We start from the raw sequence: 26,430 nt of genomic DNA on the forward strand, positions 1-26,430 counted from the left end.
ATATACATTCATAAAGATTTTTTTTTTTTATATATATATATTTTGTTGGCTATCATCTCTATTTCTTTAATCTAACGCTAAATATAATAGCAGATTAAAACTTAGTCCATATAGAGAGTAAATAGATGAGTTGTGTATTACATCGAGGTTGAACGAAGATATTGGAAAACTGTCATGACATATTTCTTTAGAATGCTGTTATCACTTTCTTTTTTTTTTGTAAATCTGTCATCACATATTAAAAGTTTAAAACTTGGGTTTGACTATGATACCGGAAGGATATGATGCTGGGAAAACTTACAATCGATTAGTATCATAAAAGGGGTGACCAACCAGGTGGTACTAATAAAAATTCACAGTTGTGTCATAAATTTTCTCTATATATGCTCTCATCATAATCAGTTTATCATTACCTAAGCCTTGTTCAACTATATGGGGTCAGCTACATGATTCCTATTTCCTCATTCCATTCTGGTATCAGAGCTAACTTAATTGCTTCATGACAATTTGTTACCTTATTATGGTTGGTCATCATGGGCTGGGCCCAGGCTGGACCTGATTCAGGGCCTATGTCTTTAATATATAAAATATTTTATACATTATATATAGTATATAATATATGTTATAAGTGTCATATTATAACATTTGTATATAAAATATAATATAACAAAAAAAATGACATATATACATATGTATATATTATGTATGAAATACATATATTTAATTAGATGCGGGCTGAGCTGAGCTCAGGCCCAGCCTTGAAATTTGCAGGCATGGACATGAATACAAAACCTTAGCCCAAGCCTGAAAGACAGAATGCCCGTTTGGGAGGGCTTTCGTGTTGTAGGGCTTTTGTGTTGTGGTTATTGGCTTTGTAAGATGGGGCTCACTCAAAAAATCCTATAAAGCTGAGTGATAAAAATACAGAGAGCCAAGTTTGATCATCATACAGCCATTTAAAGAGCTATCCCTATAAACCTCTTCCAATAGCTTTATCAAAGCAGATGAACAAAGCAGCTACACATAATGCTATGCCTTTCCAAGCTAGCATTCCAATGCTACAAAGGTGAGCACAAGAAAATTACAAGGGTGAGAATTGAGACTCGTGATACTCCACATTTTGGACTGCATCAGCTCGGGCTCATACAAAATTTCACAAAACCTCAATCCCAACCCACCGAAGTCGCACTCATAACTCATTCTTGTGGCAGAATTCAAAGTCATAACTGTCAGTATGGCTTGATAGATTCTCAACTAGTTGGAGTTTATTTCTCCAGTTAGACCGGAAAATAGAACCATAGAAAAGGCTACTCCAGTAAATTCAGTTGGAGATACTTTATTAAATCAACAGGAAATAGTTGTAAAAATTACATTCCTTAAAAATTGATTAGTCTTTGGGGCAAGGTTCAAAGTTACCCTCTGAACCAGTGGCTGACCCGATATAATTCCCATAAGGGCATATCAAAAAGTCACCAACACGATACAGGCCGATACGTATCGATACTTTAAACCTTGCTTTGGGGTGAAATAAATCAAGCCATTAAATTATATTTTTATCAATAATTTGTTTTGAGACCACTCTAATAGGGAATTCAACAAGAAAAGTTATAGAATCTAAAATATGCAGAATTAGCCCCTTCAATGCTTCCCCAATCCCACTTCAGATCCAACTAGAGATGATCATTTATGATCTGGTCCGGTCCGGTCCGGACCCACATCAAACCCACACACAATGTGAATATCTTACATACTTTTGGTAATATTGTAGTAACTTATATACATGGTACAACATTTTATTAAATATATATCTATATAAATGTAGCATACTGATATGTATGGTATGTATATATGGCATTCTATATTATTATATACACAATAACTTTCTAAATATGTTTTTCTTTAACTATGAACATAAAGTTAAATTAATATTTTAATTTTAATTCATATGGGCCAGCTTGGATGTTCAGCCCAACTTGGACCAAGAGTGTGCCCAGGCATATAAGGCCCCGGGGTGTGGGCCAGGCTGGGCCCAAGCAGGCCTTAATACTGTTAATATCCTATAAAAACCCGGCACGGCCCAACCCATAATCATCCATAGATCCAATCCTCTAGGCCCAGAAAGAGCTTGCCTGACTGAGACAACATTGGGTAGGGCATTCTCGCCCTATAACCCTCGTACAGACAGAGCTAGAAATTCAATTAACGTGCACTTTTGCGTCTGTAGATCGATTTATAACCCTATCTATGGGCTATATTTAGAAAAAACTAAAAGATGTAACATTGCCACTGGATATATAATTGGTAGGTTCTGTTAGGTTCTTAGGTTTAAGCCTAATAGAGTTGATTTAAGTTATTAGGTTATTAGGCTTAAGCCTTTTAACCCATTCTACTTGGGTTGCAGCATGATGTCGTGCGTAACTCTGAAACTTGTTCCAACCCTCTACCAAGTGAGATTATATTGGTAGAGGGTTGAAACGTGTTTTGTTGGGATCCTAACAAGTGAGATTATATTAAGTTATTAGGTTATTAGTGAGATGTGTGGTGTGAGATTATATTGGTAGAGGGTTGAAACGTGTTTTGTTGGGATCCTAACTCTGAAATGTTACCCAGGCCCTGGCCTATGGCCTTAAATAATATATATATTAACCTAATTAATACATTCTTCACAATGAAAGATAATTAATGAGAAACAATAGAAGCCTCCTGGGAATTTTTCTCAAAAACGTTTTTTTTCTTTGTTTATTATTATTATTTTTTGGTACATCTCAAGATCTTGAGCTTTAGCACATATCAACTCTTCATGTGTGTTAGGTACCACTCTATCCCCACATCATCTAACCCTTGACATTCCAACATATAATACTAGAAGAGACCTGTGCAAAGCATGGATTGGTGTTAAAAGAGATAACCATGTTCTATAGAGGAGTGATTACATTTAGGGATTTTTGGACAGCAATCCCCCTCAGAAATCTAATTTGCAGTCCCCTCCTAATGTGCTAGTAGTCCCCCCCCCCCCCTAAACCACATCCTGCCCGTGAATTTGGCATCAATCCACCGGCAGGATTCAGTCCACCCCTAGTCTACTAGTAGCTCCACTAGAGGTGGACTGAACAGTAAAAACCCCTTACATTTAATCCTCTAACAAAAAGAAAATTGAGCTGGTTGTGGTTGAGTTTAAATAGCCCCGTGTTTGATTTTTTATTATTTTAAAAAAATTAGAAAAACTCAAAATTCTAAGGAATTGAGAAGTATGAGAGAGAGAATAAGCTGACATGGACAATTACGTGATCTTTTGGCTTACGGTACACTTAATTGGATTCGGATGAGGTATGCACAAAGTTGAAAGCACATTCAATGAACACTTTGAAAATTTTTTGACACTTGTCCCTTAAAATACCCTCACCCCACCTTTGAAAAAGATTAATACCCACTTCTAACAGTTGTCAGAATATTTATCAAGTGCTCATTTAACATGCTTATTTTGATGTACCTATTAAATCCGGTCCCCATTTAATTACCCAAAAAAATTAAAAAAAAAAACAAGAAGAAAGCTTAAAACTTGTTTGCAACTTTTCATGTATGGTAATTGACAAAAGAACAATGGAATAGAAAAGAGAAGAAATTAAAAGAGCAAGCCAAAAGCTAAAGTTGGAGTTGAAATGTCCAAAAACAAACTATACTTATTAACCACAATAAACATATTTAATTCAAAAACCAAAAGGACAAGGTGGTTCGAATCTTCTCCTTGTACAAATTCAATCATAAGAAAAATGAATTTGATGGGTGCCCAGAGCTGAAAAGCCAAAACTAGGATAATCCAACCATAGCATATATCACTTTGGAGCACTACTTTTGGAATTACGTGGATATCACCTTCAGCTGACTTGCTGACTTGCAGAGGCCATCCACATCAACCCAACTTTTGGAGAAACATTAATTCTTCCACAGTAGCTTACTAGTGTTCAACAGATGATGATCAGACCATTACTTTCCCTCCACTATCTATCTATATCCTTAGTGTGGCCACAACTACTCCCTTTCGTCATAATCAATATGGAGTCCTATGCACCATGTATTACTTGTCAAATCACTACAGGTTTCCCCTTCTACTCTTGAAATTATACAGCCCAATTTGAATGAGATTGTGTGAGTGTTGCCTCAACAACCATATTTGTTTTCTTTTTGTGAAGAAATCAGAAATGTATGTAGTAGAACTTTCAGCTCAAGTTGGATAGTCAATTTATATATAATGGCTGCCAGCTGATTCATTGAGGTTTCAGGGTCCATATATAGCTTCTTTCTTTTAGTTATTTATTATGCTTGAATTCATTGAATTCCATTAGATCTCTTTTCATTTTTATATATATCCAGTTGATGGGTGGTTTAATGAAGAAACAATTAAAACAGTTGATGGGTGGTTTATATATAACCCAAACTGATCCAGAGTCTTCTGATGATGAACCTGGCCTGTGTAAATTTGCATTGGATTCATCAATTATTGTACCCATACATACATATTTTGTCTAGTCATCATCTAATGCATGCATGGATCGGAAACTATGTATGAATCAAGTGAGATAAATCTAAAATAGAACTACATTGAATGATTTGCATTTGGTAAAGGACATTGAACCTAAACGATCCAAAAGCTTGTGAAGAGAGTGTAAATACAAATCCAAGAACTAGTGAGGAGGTGCAATTAAGGGTGTCGATCGAATACCTACCTTTGTTGCCCATCTGAGAAATTTCTGGTCTGATATACCCCACAATGACGCCCTTTCGGATCCGTGACCTGCCAAGCATTTGGGTCCATGCATGCATCCGTACATTAAGATTGAGCCAAGCATCCTTAGACCATGCGCGTGTAGACTTTCATCACTGCTTCCCCAGCAGGACAATGCAAAGGTTGTAATCATCAGTATTGAGCTTCAGTTCTCGTCGTCTCGTTTTAGTGCAATATACATTAGTAGCCCACAGCAAGAGACGCCCACAAGAAACATTTTATTGCTAGGTGCTAGAGCATTGAAGGCATAAAGTATTATGGGGAATGTATGTAGCCCTAATTGTGTTTCTACATTCTATTACTTCTACCAATCTCAAGTGCCCAATTTTGTAAGCGCATCATCCCTCCATATAGCAAAAGATGTTGTTAGTAGAGGTGTTATTTGGGCCAGATTAGTCCAAACCCAACCCAACCCAACCCAAAATATTCAAATTGGGTAGGGTTGTAGATTGGTTAGGGTTAGGGTTAAAAAATATGAACCCGATTTAGCTTTGGGTTGAGGTCTTAGTCAACCCAACCCAAGTCAAACCCAGCAAGTCTATTCATGTTTTCATATATAAATATTAAATAAACATGTATCGTGTATCTATATCTATGCATCAACAATTTAAAGCTTGAAGGAACGGGTATGGCTAGTAATCCTCTTGCTTTTTATTTTATTTTCTTTTTTTAATTTCCATTTTATTTTTGCTTTAATATCCTCAAATGAGGCGGATGTTAAGCTCTTTTATTTATTTATTTTCTTCTAAAGAATAATATATATATATATATATATATATATATATATATATATATATATATATATATATAGACATGTATAGTCAGTTATAGATAACTGTGCTACAATGGATAAAGGTTATCTATCTAGAGTTACAATAGAATTGGACTCCCACTCTTTGATGGGTCAGTGCTTTGTTGAGTAGAACCTCCAATTCTCCCGTTTAAGCACAAAGGTGGTGACAAAGTAAGTTCGAAATAAAAAAGTGAGAACCAAGAACCATCAATTTGCTGCAACTTTCTCTCAAATGAAGTGATAGTCAAGAACTATGTGATTGGTGCAAGCATCGTACATTGTGCTGGTTGAAAGAAATGTTGCACTAAGGTTATCACACCAAAGAATAGGAGGGTTAGAGAGGAAAACCAAGTTCCTCGAGTAGCGTATATATGTGCATGGCTGCAACAATTAGATTTAGTACTAGGCCAAGCCATTTTGTTTTCCTACTTGCAACTCCAAGTGATAATGTTGGCCCAAAATAGTTATAATAACCATTTTGAGACCATTGATCATCAAGGCAACCAGCCCAACTGGCATCAAATAAAGCATTAAGAGTGAGAATTTTCATGGGAGAATGAGAATTCCATGAAAAATGATTCCCGTCTCGTAACATATTATACGTTTCATAGCCACCCAATGTTTTGTGGTTGATTGCTTCATAAATTGACAAACTTTATCGAATGTAGTGGAAATATCCAACTAGAGAGATATACAATTTAATCACATTATCTAAGGCTATGGTTGGTTTGAAGGAAAAAGTAGGGAAAGGAAGGAAAACCTTTACAAATCTTGTATAGGTTTTCCTACATTTCCCTTCCTTTCCCTACATTTTCCTTGAAAACAAACATAACCAAAGTGGTTCACTAGAGTTGGAGCCAAGTTTGGACAAAGAAGCCATATGGACTCTATGTATGATGAGATCATGAATATATTAATGTTGGGATAAGTGGAGACCACTACTTGTATGATGGGCTTCCATGCCTAAAAAATATATAGTGAATGCATCCCAAGTCCTTTAAAGCAAAATACTATTTGATAGTATGAATAAAAAAGTCAATATATGTTGAGTCAGAGTCCATAATGAGAATGTCATCCACATAAATCGATATCGCATAAAAGAGATGTTGTCATTGTGTTGAAAGAATAATGATGTATCTATCTTGAATTCAGCAAAGCCCATAAGATGAAGAAGACATTCTCTTAGTCTGTTGAACCAAGCCGTAGTACTTGCTTTAAAGTACTGTAGAATGAACACTTTAATTTGCGCATGAAACGAGGATGTTGATGATCAACAAAACTGGAGGGCTGTTCGCAATCAAGCAATGTCTGTCGATGTATCATTGGCAATGAGAGCTTTGTACTCATCTACCATGGCTAAGCACGATTTGGGGTCCTTCTGGGCATCAGTATAGCAAGAGCTAGGGTTCAGTTTCCTAAAGTAGACTGATCGACAGTCATTGCATGCTGTAATTTGGGTTTGTGAATCCCAAATTGTGCTCCAGTACATGTAGTGTATTGGGTGATGCAGTCAAAGTTGATCTCTTTGGGTTGTTAGGAAGACCATAGTTATAATTACAATCAAAATGCCTCCCACAACTGAATACTATGTATTGCTAAGGAGTGTGGTTTTTATTCTCTGTTGTTGAGTTCAATTGGCAATTAATACTTGCTAAAATAGCAAAAGATGAAAGGAGAGAATGGCACTCAAAGCAATATTTCTCATAGGACAATGGTAAGTTTTGGATATCAACCATAATGAGATCATCAATATGTATGGTTATAGAAAGCACAAAAGCATCATATTCAGGCTGAAAGCCTCCTAATAGGTACAATCTCTTTTTGGTAGTTTACTACTTGGAAATACCACTTCTTTCTGGTTCTATTTCTTATGAGATAACAAAATGGTTCCTAGCTTGTATATCTATAAATATTTAATTTTGGGTATTATTGGATGTGAGAATTCTTAGTTATGGCTTTTGCGGGTTCTACATGGTTTGTATCTCCTTTTTGGTATTATGTATCTTATGTTTCAATTATTGGAGTATATCGATTCTTTGACAACTGTTTTAATTTTTTTAACCACTAGTAGGGAATTCATGCGGTGCACGGGAAAACCCAATGTCTGATTTGCTGATAAAAATGATCAAAAGGATATATTGAATGTCGGCTCCTGGTAAATTTCTAAAAGTATATATACTAAATTATTGATTTTTTAAATATATTAAATAATTTATTTTCTTTTTTAAATATATTATTTACAAAATTACACTAATTTATCTTTTATTTTTCAATATAAGTTAATTAATAGTTTCTTTTTCTAAAACTTTCCAATATTATACTAATTTATATTAATAAAAAAATAATTTGTGTAATTATTGTTTCAAATTAACGTTTTCCTTTACCAATACTAATTTATTTTTAATAATTTAAAATGAAAATCACACAATTTTTAAATAATTTTCCAAAATCTATCAAATGTAATAAAAATTCCCAAAATATTCCAATAATTTTCAATAATTATTTACTACATTTTAAAGAAATTTTCCAAAATTATATTAATATATTTTTTTATTTTCTTCTCCAAAATTTTCCAAAATTATGATATTTTGTTTGCCAATTTGAAAACTCCACAACTCTTTCCTGGAGCTATAATTGTTGAATTTATTTTTTAATTTTTTAATTTTTAATTAAATTTAAATGACATGTATAAAGAAATTATTGGTTGAAATTTTTGTATATTCATTGATTTCTAGTAAATTTTCTGGAAAATAACACAATTTAATTGCTAGTGTAATAAAATTAATTTTAAGAAATTGTAACTATAGTAAAACATTTATTATAATGATTACTCTACTTAATTACTACACCAAAATTCCAATAATAATTATTTTAAAAAAATAATTAATTTAACTACAATAATAGTTATTATTGGAATTACAGTTATTTTAAAATTACTGTAATTACAGTATTTTGAAAATAACAAATTTAACTATAATAATTAATGTAACTTAATAATTATTATTACACTAATAAAATTACATTAATAAATTTCTGAAAATGTAATAAGATGGAAATATATTTTATTAACAGAGGTATAAATGGAAGAATAAAATTAGGGTCCTTTGATAACACTGAGTAGGGCTGTTCATAAGAAGGCCCAACCCGATCAAACCGACCAACCCAGACCGACCCAACCCAAGTCGGTCGGGTTTTCATCAGCACTGGTCAGTTTCAAGCTATACAAATTCATAAACCGTGAACCGAACCAACTTAGTTCTTACTTAACTAAAATCTGAAATATCTGAAAATATATATTTCAATATATTTGTATATATATATATATATATATATATTTCTAAAATACATATTTCAGTTTTAAATATATTTCTAGAAAACTAGGTGACCATGGGGGGCATGGATGAACTTAGAGACGAAACCGACCCAAACCAACCCAACCCGACTCAAACTGACCAAGTCGGTTTTGCTTAACACTGGATCAGTTTCGGTTTCGATTTCCATCTCAGGTAACCCGACCAGGTCGGGTCGGTTGGAAAAACCTCAGTACACCGACCCAACCCGACCCATGAACAGCCCTAACATTGAGCCATTCCTATTTTTATTAATGGGTAAGATTACTAATGTATTAATAACTTTTAATCAAAAATTATTTTAATAATCATGGTCAATAAGGCAGATCCTCGGAAACGTTGACCTACTAAATAATCAGAACTTGATAGCTTGGTTGACGAGTAAAGCAATCAAGTGGCAAGCTGAGGCATATCTGCAAACACTGAACCTACAGTTTATACCTATTCCAGTTATTGTTATTTGGTTAAATTTTTGTCTCTTAGTTAGAGAAGAAAACAGTTTGGGCCGACTGGGATTGGGCTTTTGTCAAATTTGAATTAGCCCATGCGCATAGGCCCATAGGCCCAAAATTTGATAGCCCATTAACAGCTTTAGTTTCAACATTAGTAAGGCTACCAATGGGCATTGACTGGCCAATGTGCATAGACCCATCAAAGCATCTACCCAATGGTTGGCTGAATTTATAGAACCAAGGTGATAGGCGTTGTTGTAGGAAGGCCCATTAGATAGATGGACCGGTTTTTCCGGCAGTTTGCAGAGGACAACTCTAAGTAGTGCATGTTTGACTTAACTCTTTGGCATGTCATAGGCTTTAGTTAGGCCCAACCATAGAAATATTGGGCTGGGTGCAGACCATTTGGATCCACTAATACCCTATGGAAATTTTATTTAGGAAGTTGTGCAAACGTATTTTCCCAAAGAGTTATTGCCCATTGTTCTTCTCTTTTATTGAACTATGTTTCTAGGTTTAAACTAGGGGGCACGGGCATTTATGAAGAGATACGTAGAAGTATAAAAATATAGAAGGGTTTACCTTCGGGCTTTCTATTGAGAGTGTAAGGTTGGATGTCTTGAATGCAATGGGTTGGGTCAACTGGAACCTAGTCCAGGCCAACTTAGCCCAACCCAAGTCATAGGACCAACAAAAGGGCTCAATCCTTGAAGATAAGCTCATCCTAAGACCCATCCTTGATTAGCATTGTCTCACCATTCCTTCATTGAAGCCAACATGGCTAGTAATCACTGATCATGAAGTCCTAGATTCTAAATCCAAAATGAAATCTCATCTCTGGAACATTCTTGAAAATTTTATGTAATTCCTTTGTTTCCTTGCTTCCATAATATGTAGTTGTGGATTGAGGTAGAAACATAAGCCCCACCTTAAGTTGGGTTGGGCTTAGGTTGAGAACTACGGTATCCTGAGCCCAACCCTTTTATATATATATATATATATATATAAACGAGATACTTGGATTCTTTATGCATACAATAAACAATATATTTTAGCTTTCTTGTGCTATAGGATAACTTAGACATATCATTATAGTTTAGATGATATCATGTTGTAGGTATTTTGGTAGATTTTTTATCGGATGTCTATGAAGAGACAAGTTGGTAGCTCTCGTAGATAATGTTAAATGTATGAAAGTAATAAAAATAAACAATTTTATTTAATAAACACCATTTAGGTATATCAAATAGCTTCCCTCAGAGGCACAAAACTATGAAACAAGCAAATTTTAGAGGTTTAGCATCTAGAGTACCGAATAGCTTTACATCATTCAGAGATGAAAAAAGTGCTACTGACAATTCAAACTTCAAATTGTTTGCAAAACCTTTCTACTTTTCAAAGATCTACCAAACACTCCATTTGTCACTTTTTCAGCCACTAACAAGTTTATCTGATTTGATGGGCTAGTAAGGTTTGCTTTTGTTTTCCATTGACTTTGTTGTAGGGCTTGAGCTTTCCCTGTAAAGCCTAGCAAGCTGGACGTGGGCTAAATTTTGGGATTCCCTTCATTAAAGAACCTGACCTAAAATCCCTTCATAACCTAAGTATGAAACTAGCCATGCAGGACCTAGGCTTGATATTGACGAGTAAACACTCCTAGGACATATTACTAAGAACTAGGAAGTAGGTAGGGGTGTCAATTGGATTGGACTTGGTTTAATCCGATCCAATCCAATGTGAGTCTTATTATAAATAGACCAGGTACAATCCAATTCAATGAATATTTTGGACTGGTCCAATTCAATGTCTGGACCATTTAATCTGTTTAAAATCATTTTGATTTAGATTGGTTTCAACCCAAATCCAGTCTATTGACACCCACATTCTTATCTTATATGTTATATCAATGGACCAGATATTGGGTTAATTCAGTCAAACTCCAATCTAATAAATATTTTGAACTTGATTGGTTCAATCTAATATGTCTTGTTGGTTTATTCAATCCATCCAAATTGATTTTGGACTAGATGGGTCCAATCCAAAACCGGTCCATTGACATCCTTAGAAGTAGGGATGTCACAAGATGGCTATGGGACTTATCTTGTTTAGGCCCAAATTTGACATAAGCAGTTACAAACCTAGACCCACCAAATGACTAAAGAGAAAAGAAGCTGCCATGATCTAAGAGATATATAGTTGCTCAAGCTGTTCTTTGATCTAGATAAGTTTAGTCCTGAGGATTTGTCATAGAAGGAAATAGGTTATTATACTTGATGAGGGTGGATTTGGCCCTCCAGTGAAAATATGGCACTTGGCACCTCATGCCAACTAAGTGCAGCCTCTTGACAACTAGGTAGTTCACCAATTAGGGGCAACTCGGTACTTACAGGCAGCTTGGCATAGGTAGTCGCCACTTAGGGGCAGCTTGGCATAGGCAGTTGGCCACTCCACAGGCAGCCTGGCGTCTTACAAAGAACTCGCCACTAGACCTGTTCATGGGTCGGGTGGCCCGACAGGCCGGCCCGGCCTGGCCCGACCCTTGGACGGGCTTGAACATGCTTATAGGCCCGTGGGCTTAAATTCGGGCCAAAAAGACCGGCTTGCAATAAATTTGAGCCGGGCTCGGGTTTTGTCAAAACAGCCCGGCCCGACCCAACCTAATATTAAACTTAAAATTAGTTATGTGATTATGTCCATGTGAATAATTTTTTTGATTTAAGAATGTAAAATTGTGTTTTAAAATATGAAAGAAAGGGAAAAATACCATCTTGTAGGCTTATTGTTCATTTAAATAGAAAAAAAATACTATCTGAATTTTTAATTCTAATTAGAATAGGGAAAATTGTTTTTTTTTTTCAATTAGGTCGGGCTTCGGGCTCGAGCTCGGGTTTCGGGCTTTTTACCATGGCCGGGCTCGGGCCCAAGTTATAGGCCCGTTGGTCGGGCTGGGCTCGAGCTCGGGCCTAGTATATTTTCATTAGTGACAAGTGAATGCGCGGCCCATGAACAAGTCTACTCGGCACTTATAGGCAGCTCGGCATAGGTAGCTCGCCACTTAGGGGCAGCTCGGCGTATTGCAAGAAGATTTCCTACCTGACAACCGTACCTCCCAAATTTGGAGATTGCACCCACGTCTCTGGCCAGGCGGTGTCGTGCCTGCCAAGTCTGACAACGCCTCATGTCTGATAGGGTCGTACCCTGCAACGGTTACCTGCGCCCACCAGCTCAGCCCTGTCAAGTAACGGCTACGGCAGAGAGTCAGAGGTGGTTACGCTAGATCTATTAGGACACCTCTATATAAGAGCCCCAACCCCCCAGAGGGGAAAAGGGGATGAAAAATGGAAGTAACCCCTGCTCTTTAGCTCTCTAATATTGTCTTCAAGCTCTCTACTACCAGAGTGCTAACTTAGCCATCGGAGTGGCCCCGCCGGGTAAACACCCCCGGGTCCTTTGATTCAGTTCATGTAGGTTCATCGGCTCCCGTTGACTACAAGGAGGAGCAGATCATCTCATGCAGAAGGCAATCGGGTTGCACTATACTAGGAGGCTCGCCAACAATGCAACGCACCCAGCAGCTCATCCAAGTAGCTCACCACCAGGGAGCTCATCACCAGATAGCTCACCACTAGGGAGCTCGTCACCAAGTAGCTCACCACCAGGTAGTTCGCCACCAAGGAGCTCCATCATCCTCTGAGTCACAGGCCACCTGGGAACAGGTCAAATGACAAAATATTTAGCCAAAAATTGATACATCACAAAAAAAAATGATACTTGACCAAAAATGGTTACATCAATACTTGCACTTTCTTAACATTCTCTCAAATTTATCCTGGCTTTTTTTATACTCCCAGACGAGACAAGTTCCATCAGTTCCATTAAATAGTTACATTACACCTTTCCATCCTGGCTTTTATCAAGGTGGATATTAAATCTATTTCATTCAACATTCAAAAAAATTCAAAAGATGAGGCATAGCTTTGTCATCTACCTAGAGAAATCCCAAATGACTACGCAAAAGTGAACCTTTCAGAGGAATTTACATCTGTGCCCCCATAAAGCGTGTCCCACATGCACATCTCAACGTGCATAAGAAAGTGATTTACACGCACCATTACTAAAGAGATATATACCTTCTATCAACATCCCTGACCATGGCAAAAGTGATTTACACGCACCATTATTTTTAATGAAAAAGCTGACTTTGACTAATAGATAAGTATTACCTTCTTAATTTTTATACAACAAAATTACTTGGCGTAAGGGTAAAATCTCAAGCAAGTGTGATAGCACAGATTCAAGTCTGAGAGCAACTACTTTGTGTTAAAAAATGCCAAAGGTTAGGTCTATCCCTCCCAAGATCCCAAATAGCTGAGACCAACATTGGTCAGTGGGTAATGGTCTTCCCTTGTTTCATCTTCACTCATCTCACAACCCACAGATGGTTCAATTTAAGTGAATGAATGAACCTATTTGTGGGATTTTCAATTGGAATAGAGTTGAACGGAGGAGAATGGCAAATGTCTAACATGGGGTCTTTGGAAGTACCCAAAAAAAAAAAATAGTTTAAAAGAATGGCAAATGTCTAACATGGGGTCTTTGGATCCAGATCCAGCTAACCAGGCTCAGGTATGTCGGATAATCCAATACCCATAGGATTCCCTGCAAGCAAAAACTCTATAATCATGGAAATAAAGCCTCGAATTGAGAATATCTCCCATGAATTCATGTTTAAAGATATTCCCAATGTGCAATTGGATGCTGACTACCAAGTTTTTAATGAATTTACCTTACATCCATTTTCTTTCTTCATTGCCATTTTTCAAAGATTCATTCCTTTCTTTGGAAGCATGGCCACTGCTTTAATTATGAAAAGCCACATATCGATGTCGACCTACTAACAAGCTAGGTTTTAATCTCATGGGCTGGTAAGGTTTGGTTTTGTTTATCATTTAACTTTGTTGCAGGCTTGAGCTTTCCCTATAAAGCCTAGCAAGTTGAACATGGGCTAAATTTTGGGATTCCTTACATTAAAGAACCTGACCTGAAATCCCATGAACTAGAGACTCTGCGTCTTTATCATCCATGTATGAGACTATCCTATGCAGGACTATACTCCTGGGGCATATCACTAAGAACCAGGAAATGGGGGTGTCAATGGATCAGGTTCAGACCAAGTATATACAGACCCGGACCTTAAATACATTGGTTCTAGATCTTATCAGCTTTAGTCCCAGTTTTGGCACAAGCAGTTCTAGATTCAGACCCCCAAATGACTGAAGAGAAAGAAAAAAAATTGTCATGATCTAAGAGATATAGTTGCTTTTTCTATTCTTTGATCTAGATAGGTTTAGTTCTAAGGATTTGTCATACAAGGAAAAAAAAGGGTTATTTTTTCGGAAACCCCCCTTCCACTTTCTTAGCATTCCCTCAAATTTATCCTTTTTTTATACTTCCAGATGAGTTAATTTTAGCTCTTTTTCCACTTTTTTCAATGTAAATGTTAAAGCTATCTCATCCAACATTCAAAAAATTTCAAAAAAAAAAATGAAAGTGAAGCATGACATTGTTATCCACCATGAACAAGCCGAAGTACTTATTTCATGAAAGGAGAAAAACTAGCACCTTCCAGAGGCCCCTCTCTTAGGCCATGTTCGTTTTTCAGTAAGTTACTTACTCAGGTAGGGTAAATGCACTTATTCGGGTAAGTATTTCTCAGGAAAGATTTATCAGTGTAAGTGCATTTATCCATTTTCTTTTATTTCTCATGTAAATAAGGCAATGACCATTTTAGCCATACAAATCCATTATTAAAAGGGTATTTTTGTCACATTCAAGTGTCGGCAACTTCCCTCCCACGTGGAATAGTTATTTACCCACCTAGGAGATGAATATGGTAAGTGATACTTATGAAAATAAACTTTCATTGGTCCTCACATAAATCTGAAAAAGAACATGAGATTATTGGTCGACAGGAATCAAAATCCCAATGACCAACATTCCCACTCTTAAAATCTAGAAAAAGAACACCCCCTTAGAGGAACCTATATGTGCTGACCACAAAACTTTGTGTATACATATCTACAACTGCACATAGGGAACATCTCTTGTACTATTTATTGCCATTCATGGGAAGGGAGATGTTCCAATCCTCTCTCGGACTTTTATTTACAACAAGATTCAAGCACTATACACACTCTGAAAACCAATAGCATCCAATTGCACATTGGAAACATCGATTAAGACTTTTACATACATACACAAGATATCCGCAATGTGCGGCTGGATGATATATCTACAGAATTTTTTGTTTGCAGGAGATATGGGATGATGAGAAGGTAAGGTTGTGTGTTTTGTTGCTGGGTTTTGAGGCAAGGCAGGTTGGGCTACGTCCTCCCCTGTTTTGATTTACCTCCCTTTTGATTTAAGGAAATTAAAAAAAAAAAAAAAACATATATACTTTCCGTCAACATTTGTAAGAATGGCAGAAGTGACCCACATGCACCATTATCATTTTTCAATGATAAAACTAATTTTGACTGACAAGTACTACCTTATTAATTAATTTTTTTATACAGATTTTGATTTGAAGGATAGAATTGAATGGAGGGACATTTTTGTAATCTTGCAAATGCTGTTGGTTTTATAATAACAAATCTCCAACATGGAAATCTTTTCCCAGACGTTGCTCTTTAATAATTTGATAGAAAATAAGAGAAAGTTTGAGTGAAAGTTAATAATTTTATAGAACTTTTCCCAGACGTTGCTCTTTAATAATTTTCAAAATCCATATGCTCGAGTGCTTGTCGGATACTTACTAATGGGGTCTTGAGTTGACCGGATTCTTACCCGAATTGGACTCCAATTATGATTAGGTCCAAAGTTTATGGATCCAGAATTCAGATCCTGCTAACCAGGGTCGGGTATGCCAGATGATCCGGTACCCATTTCTACAGTAGGAAGTGGTGTTGCATGGGAAACAGTACCCGCTTGTCCGAATTCAAATTTGAATTCGATCCCATTAATAGTGATCCAAGTTCAATCCATTTAAATTTGGCCACCCCTATTCGATTCGATTCAATTTAAATATATATTTTTATAAATACTTTAAATTTATATTAATATGGTTTAAACTTTAAAATATTGTTTTTTACGTGATTGTCATAAATTCAAGTTTTATACAAGTTATTTTTAATTCATTTGTGGGTGGGTATGATCATAGTTCGGGTACCCAACAATCGGGTCCAGCTCTTACCGTGTGTAGATTTTCAATAAACATCAGTTATGCAAAGGTTTCTTTCTAGGTATTTATATGCAAATATATTAGGAATTCCATTTTGACTTTGATACTGAAAAGACATCATATTCGACAAAATTTGTAATCAATCAATTGATATTATGTGTTAATAAATCTGGTGGTATTTATCAAAATTCGCTCTGATTAATCAAATCTCATCTGGTATCATGTTTGTTTAGGACTTAAGAGTACTTTCTAAGTATTTTCGGTTCTTTATTTGTTTTGCTCTGATTAATCAACCTATTCTAGTGCACTAAAAACAGAGGAATATGTGGATTTCCATGTCATCCACATTTTTCCAAAATATTGTGCTTGAGGAAACGACAATAGTCAACTGATAGGAACAAATAAAAAAACAAATCGTTGTTTATCAAAGAAATGCAAAATTTTCGTTCTAAAATATTCACAGAACAACAAATTCTGGAAAATGGTTGTATCGGACCTTGTTTTTGCATGGATTTTCTTAATTTGGGCCCCCTTTCTAATGGTGACAAAATTGGAAATCTATGGAATTTAATATGAATTGTGGTTTGCTTGAGAATTTGCAACTTCCTTTTTGTTGGGGTGGGGTCGGATCGGAGTGCTATTTGGATTCCTTGGAATGGTCGGATTGCCCAAATGGTCAGCCTTAACTCAATCTGAAATAAAGTCAGGTTCCTGAATTTCAACCCTAATCCTAACTTGAGCATCAATCTAATCCAACCCAAATAAAAGATCTATTATAAGTCATAATTCATAGTAAAGTATAGCCATTTCAAACATTATTTTTTTGATTTTATACTAAATGAATCAATAAAAATATCAACAAATAAATATTAATAAAACATAGGATTAAATATATATATATAGTGAAAAGTGAGTTAAGATTTGAGATTAAATAATTTTATGAGATTTTAAGGGATGGGAAGAAAGTTGTGTTGGGCCCAATCCGAAATCAACTTCGGATTGATTTAGGGTTGAAGGAATTTAGTTTGGGTGAGGAGTAGGGTTGGATACATCAGGTTTAAGGTCTGATCGAGTTACGTTTAGGATTAGAGTTTTGGATTTAGAACTCAGGATTGAGCTAACCCGACTTGCAGCCCTACCTAGAATAAGTTGGAAACAAAATGGAATTCCATACCAATACCCCTTAAATTGTCCTTCTCCACAGCCCAATCACAGCATTAATGATTCGAGAATTGGCACTCTTACGTTTAGACAACTTTTATTTTTGAGAGTTTGGGATTCAAGAATCAGGTTTGTGATGAGTAAGAGTCGACCCAATCCAACCTGATAAGAAAATGCAAACCAATGTTTTAAAAATCAATCCGAATGTCAAACTGTTTTTGCCTCCAGATCACAGGTGACTGGCTCACTGACTCTCTCTCTCTCTCCAAAATATCTTATGGATCCATAAACTGATCATTTGACATCTTAAATTGATCCAAAATATCAATTTGGGTCTTCGCCAGACTGAGCAAAACCCCTATTGCAATGATAACTCAAATTGTGGATCAAGGCCTAAATCATCCAATAATCCAATCCAAATCCAAACATCGCATATGATCCAACCACAATAAAATGGATATTCAACCAATAAAACTCTGTCTTCTCATCCTCTGCGGGCCTGCAGCTGAGCGGTTGCTGGTTCTGCTATTCCATCACGGGCGGCATCGCCCTCTTTCACTGTCACTGTCGTGGTCTGTGGAAACCAGCCCATCTGAGTATTTGACATCTCTCTCTTTCGCTGCCTTTAGAGAGTCAGTCATTACAACCATCTTCCACTCCAAAGTTTCGGCTTTTACTAGGTTGTTGCAACTCTCTCTCTTCTTGTATTTAGTATTTTCATTAATATGTACCTAAAAAATCTTAAGAGTTAATAATTGGATCGAATGGGATTCGGATCAGGTTTTATAAAATCCACCAGATTATTAACGGATTCAAATCAGTAAAAACTATTATCGAATCAAATCGGATATATCTCTTACGGAATTCGATTTGATTTATTTACAACCCTAAAACAGGCTCTGATAAAAATTCGAACTGTTGGGTGAGATCCATGAATACATTTTTATTCTCTAACAGGTACCAATTGAATATCTGATCAGTTATTGAACGGTAATGCTTTTTGTGGCAATTGCACATTGCTCTATAAAAGTTGAGTATCCCTGGTACAAATTGATACTAGCAGAATATATACTTATAAGTGAGAATTTTGGCAAGTTTTAATCCCGGGCTACCAACTTGACGCAACCCTCCTTTATTCAGGCTTGGGACGAGCATCATATGACAAGTTCACACTGGCGGAGTTCCAAAAGCCAATAATTTTTTGATATTTTAAACCTTGAAGTTAACATTAGACCCAATTTAATTGGGTTGGATTTGGATTCAACCCAATCAATCCAGTGACAGCCTTACTATTGTAGCAGAGATTTTGGGATTGACTCCCACCTACACCAGAGATTGGGGATTCTTTGTAGGACGGCTAGCCCCCATTGTCTACCCATTGGTTTACCGACAAAATCGACCCTGTTAATAAGTACTCAAAATGTAGATCAAAACCATGTGGAATAGGAATTGGGCTAGTCTGTTCAGGTCTACCAGGTTGGCCCTGATCACTGACAGCCCTAGGATTCCCAACAACCATCTCTAACCTTTTTCAACTTTTTTCTTTTCTTGGCTTCAAACACCTATCTGAAGGAGGGGTATTACTCAATTCTGAAGTATGGTTTCATGGAAATAGAGTTGCTCCCTTGCTAAAACACAAGGATAGTGTTATTACACACTTGCTGTCTGTAGTACTAGCAGCACCATCTCTTGCCATTACACACTTCCAGTAACAACAATTCCTCAGGGCACAGATTCTATTCCTCTGATGAACCTATGGAGGAAGAACTTCGATTTGGGAATTGGGAAGGAGCATAACAAAGAGTGGTTTCTGTGCTTAATTATATTGTTGCAGAAGGGGATTTTCTTGACTGGAAAAGAAAACAGAACATTGCCTTTCAGATGAACAAAACATATACAAACAAAGCATAGGAACTCAAGCAAAAATATGTACATGATCAATGTGATCTCCATGGAAGGCACTGGAGTGTAGAGCAAGAGGAGACCCAGGTAGTCCTGCAATCACCACCCACACCATCACAACACTCACAAATGAGGCCCAGCAGCGCAAACATCTTCGAGTACCCTGTTGATCCAATCACAAGAAACCAGTTAAATTAACCCACAGAGTCCAGAGAGAGAAAGAGGGAGAAGGGTTCATTTCTATGCTTACTCTGCTGCTCTTGGACAGGAAGTGGCCTGGATTCTACCTGCCTTGGGCTGTGAGACATGATCAAAATCTGAAAAAGCAAAGCCAAGAGCAGGCCACGATTAAGCAGTAGCAGAGTCATTGTTTCTCTCTGCTACTCTGCCTGAGCCAAACTCCAAGTCCATGTGTGGATAGAAGATGAGCTATCTATATGCCAAAACTCACCAATCATTGATGAAAAAAAGTGCCAAACTGTGGTCCTTTTTCTTTACAAGACAATATATGTTGGGCGTCTAGAAATGGTAGGCGTGCCACGCGTTTTCAAGGTTGATTTTATGTCTCTATCTGCAAGCAGGAAGCTTCCGGGCAAAGACCCAGGCCCTCATCAACTTGGGTTTTGGGCAAGGACAAGGACTCTAGTAATCTCATGTCAGTGAGTTTTTTATTTTTCAAATCCATTAGAGCGTTAGCATCACTCGTGTTCATTCACAAAAATTGTCTTGTTAAACATATTTTTATGACTAAAATGCCCAAATGCCTTCCTTATTTCTACTAGTTCAGAGATGTTTTGATGTTATTATGCTACTCAAAAAGTATTCCAAGGAAGCAGAAAATTGGGTTTTGGGTTGAATAATAACAAGGGTATTTCTGAAATATTAAAAATGGGTCGAATATGATAAAGGGTAAAATAGTAATCTATTAACACCCATTAGTCTATTTAATTGTGAAGTTAGGGGTTTTTTTGGATGTTTTTAAAAGTTATAATGAGTTTAAAAGAAATACTAAGTCATGATGAATTTTAGACAATTTCCATAAATTATTTGAGAAAAATGATGAGGATACCCCTTACAAATGCTCTGGAACATTGTGTTGTTATAATTGGGTCCCACACCTGCTACAGGTGGACCCACGCACGCATAACATTATGGACATGTGATTCGTGATTGGGATCTGTCTAAAGCGTCCAAATACCGTAGAATTTACTCTTTCAATTTCTTTTTAAATCCATGGCTTGATCGAACTGATTTTGTGTGTAAACTATGAAAGAAATTTTGTAGAAAATACTGGTTAGTTGAGACATCGAAATTCGATGTTGACAGCTTACTAGACTCTACACAGACGGACGTCTTTCTTGGCAGTGCCAAATTTTTGACAAATTGAGTGGACTCAGGACACAGTAGGCATACAAAACTAAAGCACTTCCGTTTATTGCATGGATCTGATTATCTACCAAACTTGAAAACAAAAAACGCGATCTGTTAACATTGTTAATTTCAAGCATCTGATCAGGTGGAGCCGTGGAGGAGGTGAGGAACATTCTACATACCAGTTGGTTCATTAAAACACTCGACAAGGATGGTTTGAATACCAATTTTCTTAAGCTCAGAAGTACAAATATAAATATATAGAATGCAAAATCTTGTATTTTGTATTATTTTGTATGCATTTATATTCTATATTTCTATATATTAGTACAATCCATGATATTTATTAAGCGAAAGTTAAATAATACTTATTTATTAAAATACCTCTTATAGTGTCATGGATTTATTAAAATCTTCCTTATAATTAACATTTTACTAAAACACCACTTATAATTTGCAATGGATTTAATCAATCTTTCATTAGATGACAGTGGAAAATGATAGTGTTGACCCTAATGTTCATTTAAATAAATTTAATCAAAAGAAAAATAAAAATGAAAATACTATTTTTGCCCTTAATAAGACATGGGCAACCACTCTATTGGCTATATTTGGTCGATTTTGTTTTCTATACAAAAAAGTGTTTAGGGTATTTTTGGAATAAAAAATCATGGGTCTAATGGCAAAACAAACACTCCTTAATGAAATGTTGATTAAGTAAATAAATTGTAAAATATATGGGATGTTTTAGTAAAATGAAAACTATAAGGTAGGTTTAAGTAAATATGTAAAACTATAAGGTGTGTAGGAATGACAACGGGGCGGGTTCGGGGCGGGGATCATATTCCCCGTCCCCGACCCCGATTCTAAAAGTAACCCCCATCCCAAATCCCCAAAATGTTTTTAGATAATAGTACTTTTTTAAATAAATTTATTTAAAATAAATTAAAAAATTTAAATTATAAATAATGTTTTAAATATGTTTTGATATATATAGCATAAACAATATAATAGTATACATAATATAAATAGCATTTAATATATATATATAATCGGGGTCGAGGCGGGGCGAGGACCTCAATCCCCATCCCCGACCCTGACTAGGGATTCCTATTAATCCTCATCCCCACCCATGCCCCACCAAAACAATCCCCACCCCCGACCCCATCGGGTTGGGGAAATCGGGTCCCCGTCGAGGATGGGGAAAATTGCCATCCCTAAAGGTGTGTTCTAGTAAATGACCCTAATAGAAACACATAAGAGTATACAATTATTTTATATTTTCAATTTTTTAAATAATTATTAATTATTCATATTTTATATACTAATTTTAATAAATTTTTATAATACAAAAATAACAATAATTAATTTCAGTTAGGTTTATTCATCAAACTGATGAAATCGACCAACCTGATAAACTCAACTTGAGTTGTTCGGTTTTCTAGTATTTTAGGTCAGCTTTGGTTAAAAAATTTCCCAATTCGACCAAGTTGGATCAGTTTCACTTTGGCCATTTGTAAACTGAACAAAATCAAATGACCTAACCATAGATAGATAGATAGATAGATAGATATATATATATTATTTTAAATATAATTTTTAATATGAAAAAGTATAAAATTTCCCATATTTCTTAGCCTAAAATGTTTTATATCATAAATCTAATTTTAAAATTTATTTTTTAATAATTGCATTGTAATTTTTAAAATTAAATTTAAGTTTTAAGTTTAAATCTTTTGAACCAACAGACCAAACCAAAAACTCAACCCAAACCGATACAAATTGAGTGGGTCGGATTTCACAAAAGGTCAATCAATTTCAGTTGACTAACTCCCCAACCTCACCAAGTCAATTTGGTTGGCTAAATAGCCTATGACCAAACTAAACCAACTCATGAATAATCATAATTTCAACTAAATTAATAGTCTCATATCTGATAAATAAGAATAGTTTAGTCTCTAATAATTATTGAAAATTTATAGCAAGAGTACATAATTATTGAAAATATATTTACAATGAAAAAATACAATAATTACAATAATTATAAAAATACAATAAGTACTAAAAATATATTAATTTAGTCAATAAATAGTATAATCTCTAATAAAAATTAATCAATAAGTTATAACAAAAATATAATAAATACAATAATTACAATAAATTAAATTTAAAATTTTCAACAATAGTAGTTTAATCTCCAATAATTCTTAAAAGTTTTCTGCTAAGTAGGAAAACAAAAAATAATTTCTGAAATACAATAAATATTAATTTTGGTATATATAATTATATAATAAATACAAATTAAGAGTTTAAAATTATTATAAATAAATAATATTTTTTGAAAGTTACTTTCTCGAATTATTACTTGATATAAGTGAAATTAGTTATTTACAATATTATGTAAAAATATTATAAAATATATATTTATTTAAATACTTAAATAATATGTAAAATATTTAAATTTTAAAATATGAATTGTTTAATGAATTTAATTATCCATAAAATCATAATTTATGCTATTATTACATAATTTCATTATTAATTTGTAATATATTAAATTATTATTAATTTCAATATTATGTTATAAATATTTTTCTACTTTGAACAAATTTTTTAATTTATTATATAATTTTTTTATTTTAACTATTCAAAATCTAGTTATGAAAAATATTTAAATATTTAAATAAACTATAAAATATTTAAAATATTTTGTTATTTGAATTTTATTTATTTAAAGATATTGCATATTATTAAATATTTAAAAATTTTAAATTGTTAGTCTGGAAAAACATAATTTAAATTGTTAGTACATAATTTCATGATATATTTTGTAAAAGTATAAAATTTTTTTTGGTGTTTTTAATAAATATTTTAAAGTTATTATATAATTTTGTTAGATTATTTAAATAATTCTTAAATTTTTTAATCTAAATTTTCTTTAGATAGATATAGATAAAAAGTAGGGGAGAGGATAAATACGAATTAGAGATAATTTATGAGAGAAATTTTCTACTAAATTAGATAAAACTTTGGAGATAAATAGGAATCAGAGATAATTTTTAAGAAAGTAGGGGATAATGGGGGAGATAGTTTAGGAGAAATTTTAGGAGAATATATTATTTAGGTTATTAGGAAAGTGCATCTCATTGGTTGTCTTGAAAATAACATAGAATAAGAAAAATAAAAATTCAAAAAAAAGGAGAAAATTTCTTGACCACTTTGTTAATATATATAAAGAGAGAGAGAGAGAGAGAGAGAGAGAGAGAGATTCCTATTTGTATTCTTTTCAAACCAAACCTTAAACTCAGTTTGGAAAGAGTATAAATACAAATATGTACACTACAAATATATATAAAATAATATAAAATATAAGGTTTTGCACTTTACATATTTGTATTTATACTCTTTCCAAACTGAGCTTTAGAATCATCATTAGAGATGGGGGAAAATCTATGACGTGGAAAAGATATGGTATGGGAAGAGTTTTGACCAATCAAAACCCACCCATGAATTTTGATAAATAACACCTGATAGGCTACCATGTTTATAATTCCAATTGATTGGTCAGAAAATTTTCATATATCATATTTTCATCCCGTTTGAGGTTCATTTAAACTGAAGACATAGCAAATTAGCAACTTAGCATGACACGTAATCATAACCTCCTAGTCCCACAACCTCAGCATGTACACACCAAACCCAATTACCCAAACTATGACCAGGCTGGGAATCAGTTCTAAGCATGTTGCACAGGTCACATTTTGTATAGGGTTGTTCATAAGAAGACCCAAACCAACCAACCCGGTCTGACCCAATCCAAGGTTTTCTTTAGCATTAGACGTTTTGGGTTACTAAAAAGCATAAACCGATGGGTCGGTTCAGTTTTAGTTTCTACACATGAAAACCGAAACTAAACCAACCCGAACCGACTTAGTTCCTAGTTAGTACCTAACTTAGTTTTTACTTTTTAATTACTTATAGTTACTTATAGTTTCTAATTTCTAGTATTCTCTTTAGAAATGCCATTAACGGCTTGCAAGACATGGAATGCCATTAATGCCATTAATAGCTTCTTACATTTTTTTGGAAGGTTTAAAGAAAGGATCCTATTCTCTAATGTCCTTTATACCAAATAGGTAATTACAATTAGGTGTTTTTTTTACTTAGATTAGAAGTCTTCTTAAAAATTCCAAATTTCAGTCTTCTTTTTCTAACACAATTTGACTCTCTTTTTCTTGATAACTTCTAACTTGATCTGCCCTTACTCCATTAGCCCCCCAACTCAAGCACTCAAACCGACTCAGACCGACTAGATCAGTTTTGCCTAACACAGGGTCGGTTTCGGTTTCATTTTCAAGCAACCCAACCAGGTCGGGTCGGTTGGAAAAACAGCAATAAACCGACCCTACCCGACCCGTGAACATCCCTAATTTTGGATTAGTGACAGTGTCAATCCCAAATTCATGCCTAAGCATAAGCAAATCCTATCAGTGATGTCCTTCAAATAAATTTCATGGTACAAATGGGTCGGATCATGATCTAGTCCAAGCAAAATTCTATTTCCGTTGGATTCAGATAACCCTTGTCAGATTTTCAAATCGGATAATGTGGTCCGTTGAAAATTGGATCAAATTTAGATCACCCCTTTATTCGATCCAATCCAACCTATATATATATATATATATATTCAGATAACCCTTGTCAGATTTTCAAATCGGATAATGTGGTCCAATTGAAAATTGGATCAGATTTAGGTCACCCCTTTATTCGATCCAATCCAATATATATATATATATATATACATATCATTCTGAGACCCTTCCGATACACCCCTACAGTGGGTGAATTAGGGATCTGACTGATTCAGGGGATGAAAGGGTCCTAGACCGTCTCCCCTAAACCAGTTTTGAAAAAAAAATAAAAATAAAATAAAATAACAAGTATCAAAACACCCGATACGCCCTTACCGACGTATCAGGCATATCTATATTTTGAACCTTGAATGTATTTTTGTAATATATATTTATATTGTATTTTTGTAAATTTTTTATTAAAAAAACATGTATTTATTAATATGTATGGTGAAAATAATTGAAAAAATTACTTGTATTTTTTTTATTTTTCTTTATATAAGTTATTATTATTTTCTTTTTAATACTTTATTAAATTTTTCAAAAATGAAATCAGATCGGATAGGATCAGATTCAGATATCCAATATACTTAACAGATTTGAATTCGAATGGCTACATGTGAGTTCCAATCGGATCGGATCTCAGAGTTATATTGTCGGGTCGCATTCGGACATACCCCGATTCAAGTCGAACCGATCCATTTGCATCCCTACAAATATTCCAGCTTTAAAAACGTGATCAAATAG

At 34.7% G+C, this 26,430-nt stretch overlaps 1 long non-coding RNA gene across 1 annotated transcript; it reads right to left on the minus strand.

Annotated features, from left to right (window-relative positions):
• Positions 1 to 19,620: 19,620 nt before the first annotated feature.
• Positions 19,621 to 20,198, minus strand: LOC148845462 (uncharacterized). Its single transcript, XR_016102123.1, has 2 exons — positions 19,932 to 20,198; positions 19,621 to 19,844 (listed from the first exon to the last, which is right to left on the minus strand). It is a non-coding gene; the product is annotated as an uncharacterized LOC148845462 (long non-coding RNA).
• Positions 20,199 to 26,430: the final 6,232 nt, after the last annotated feature.

This window comes from Nelumbo lutea, chromosome 7 (assembly GCF_056320005.1).
Source record: "Nelumbo lutea isolate HS-2025 chromosome 7, American lotus-T2T, whole genome shotgun sequence".
Lineage (NCBI taxonomy): Eukaryota > Viridiplantae > Streptophyta > Magnoliopsida > Proteales > Nelumbonaceae > Nelumbo > Nelumbo lutea.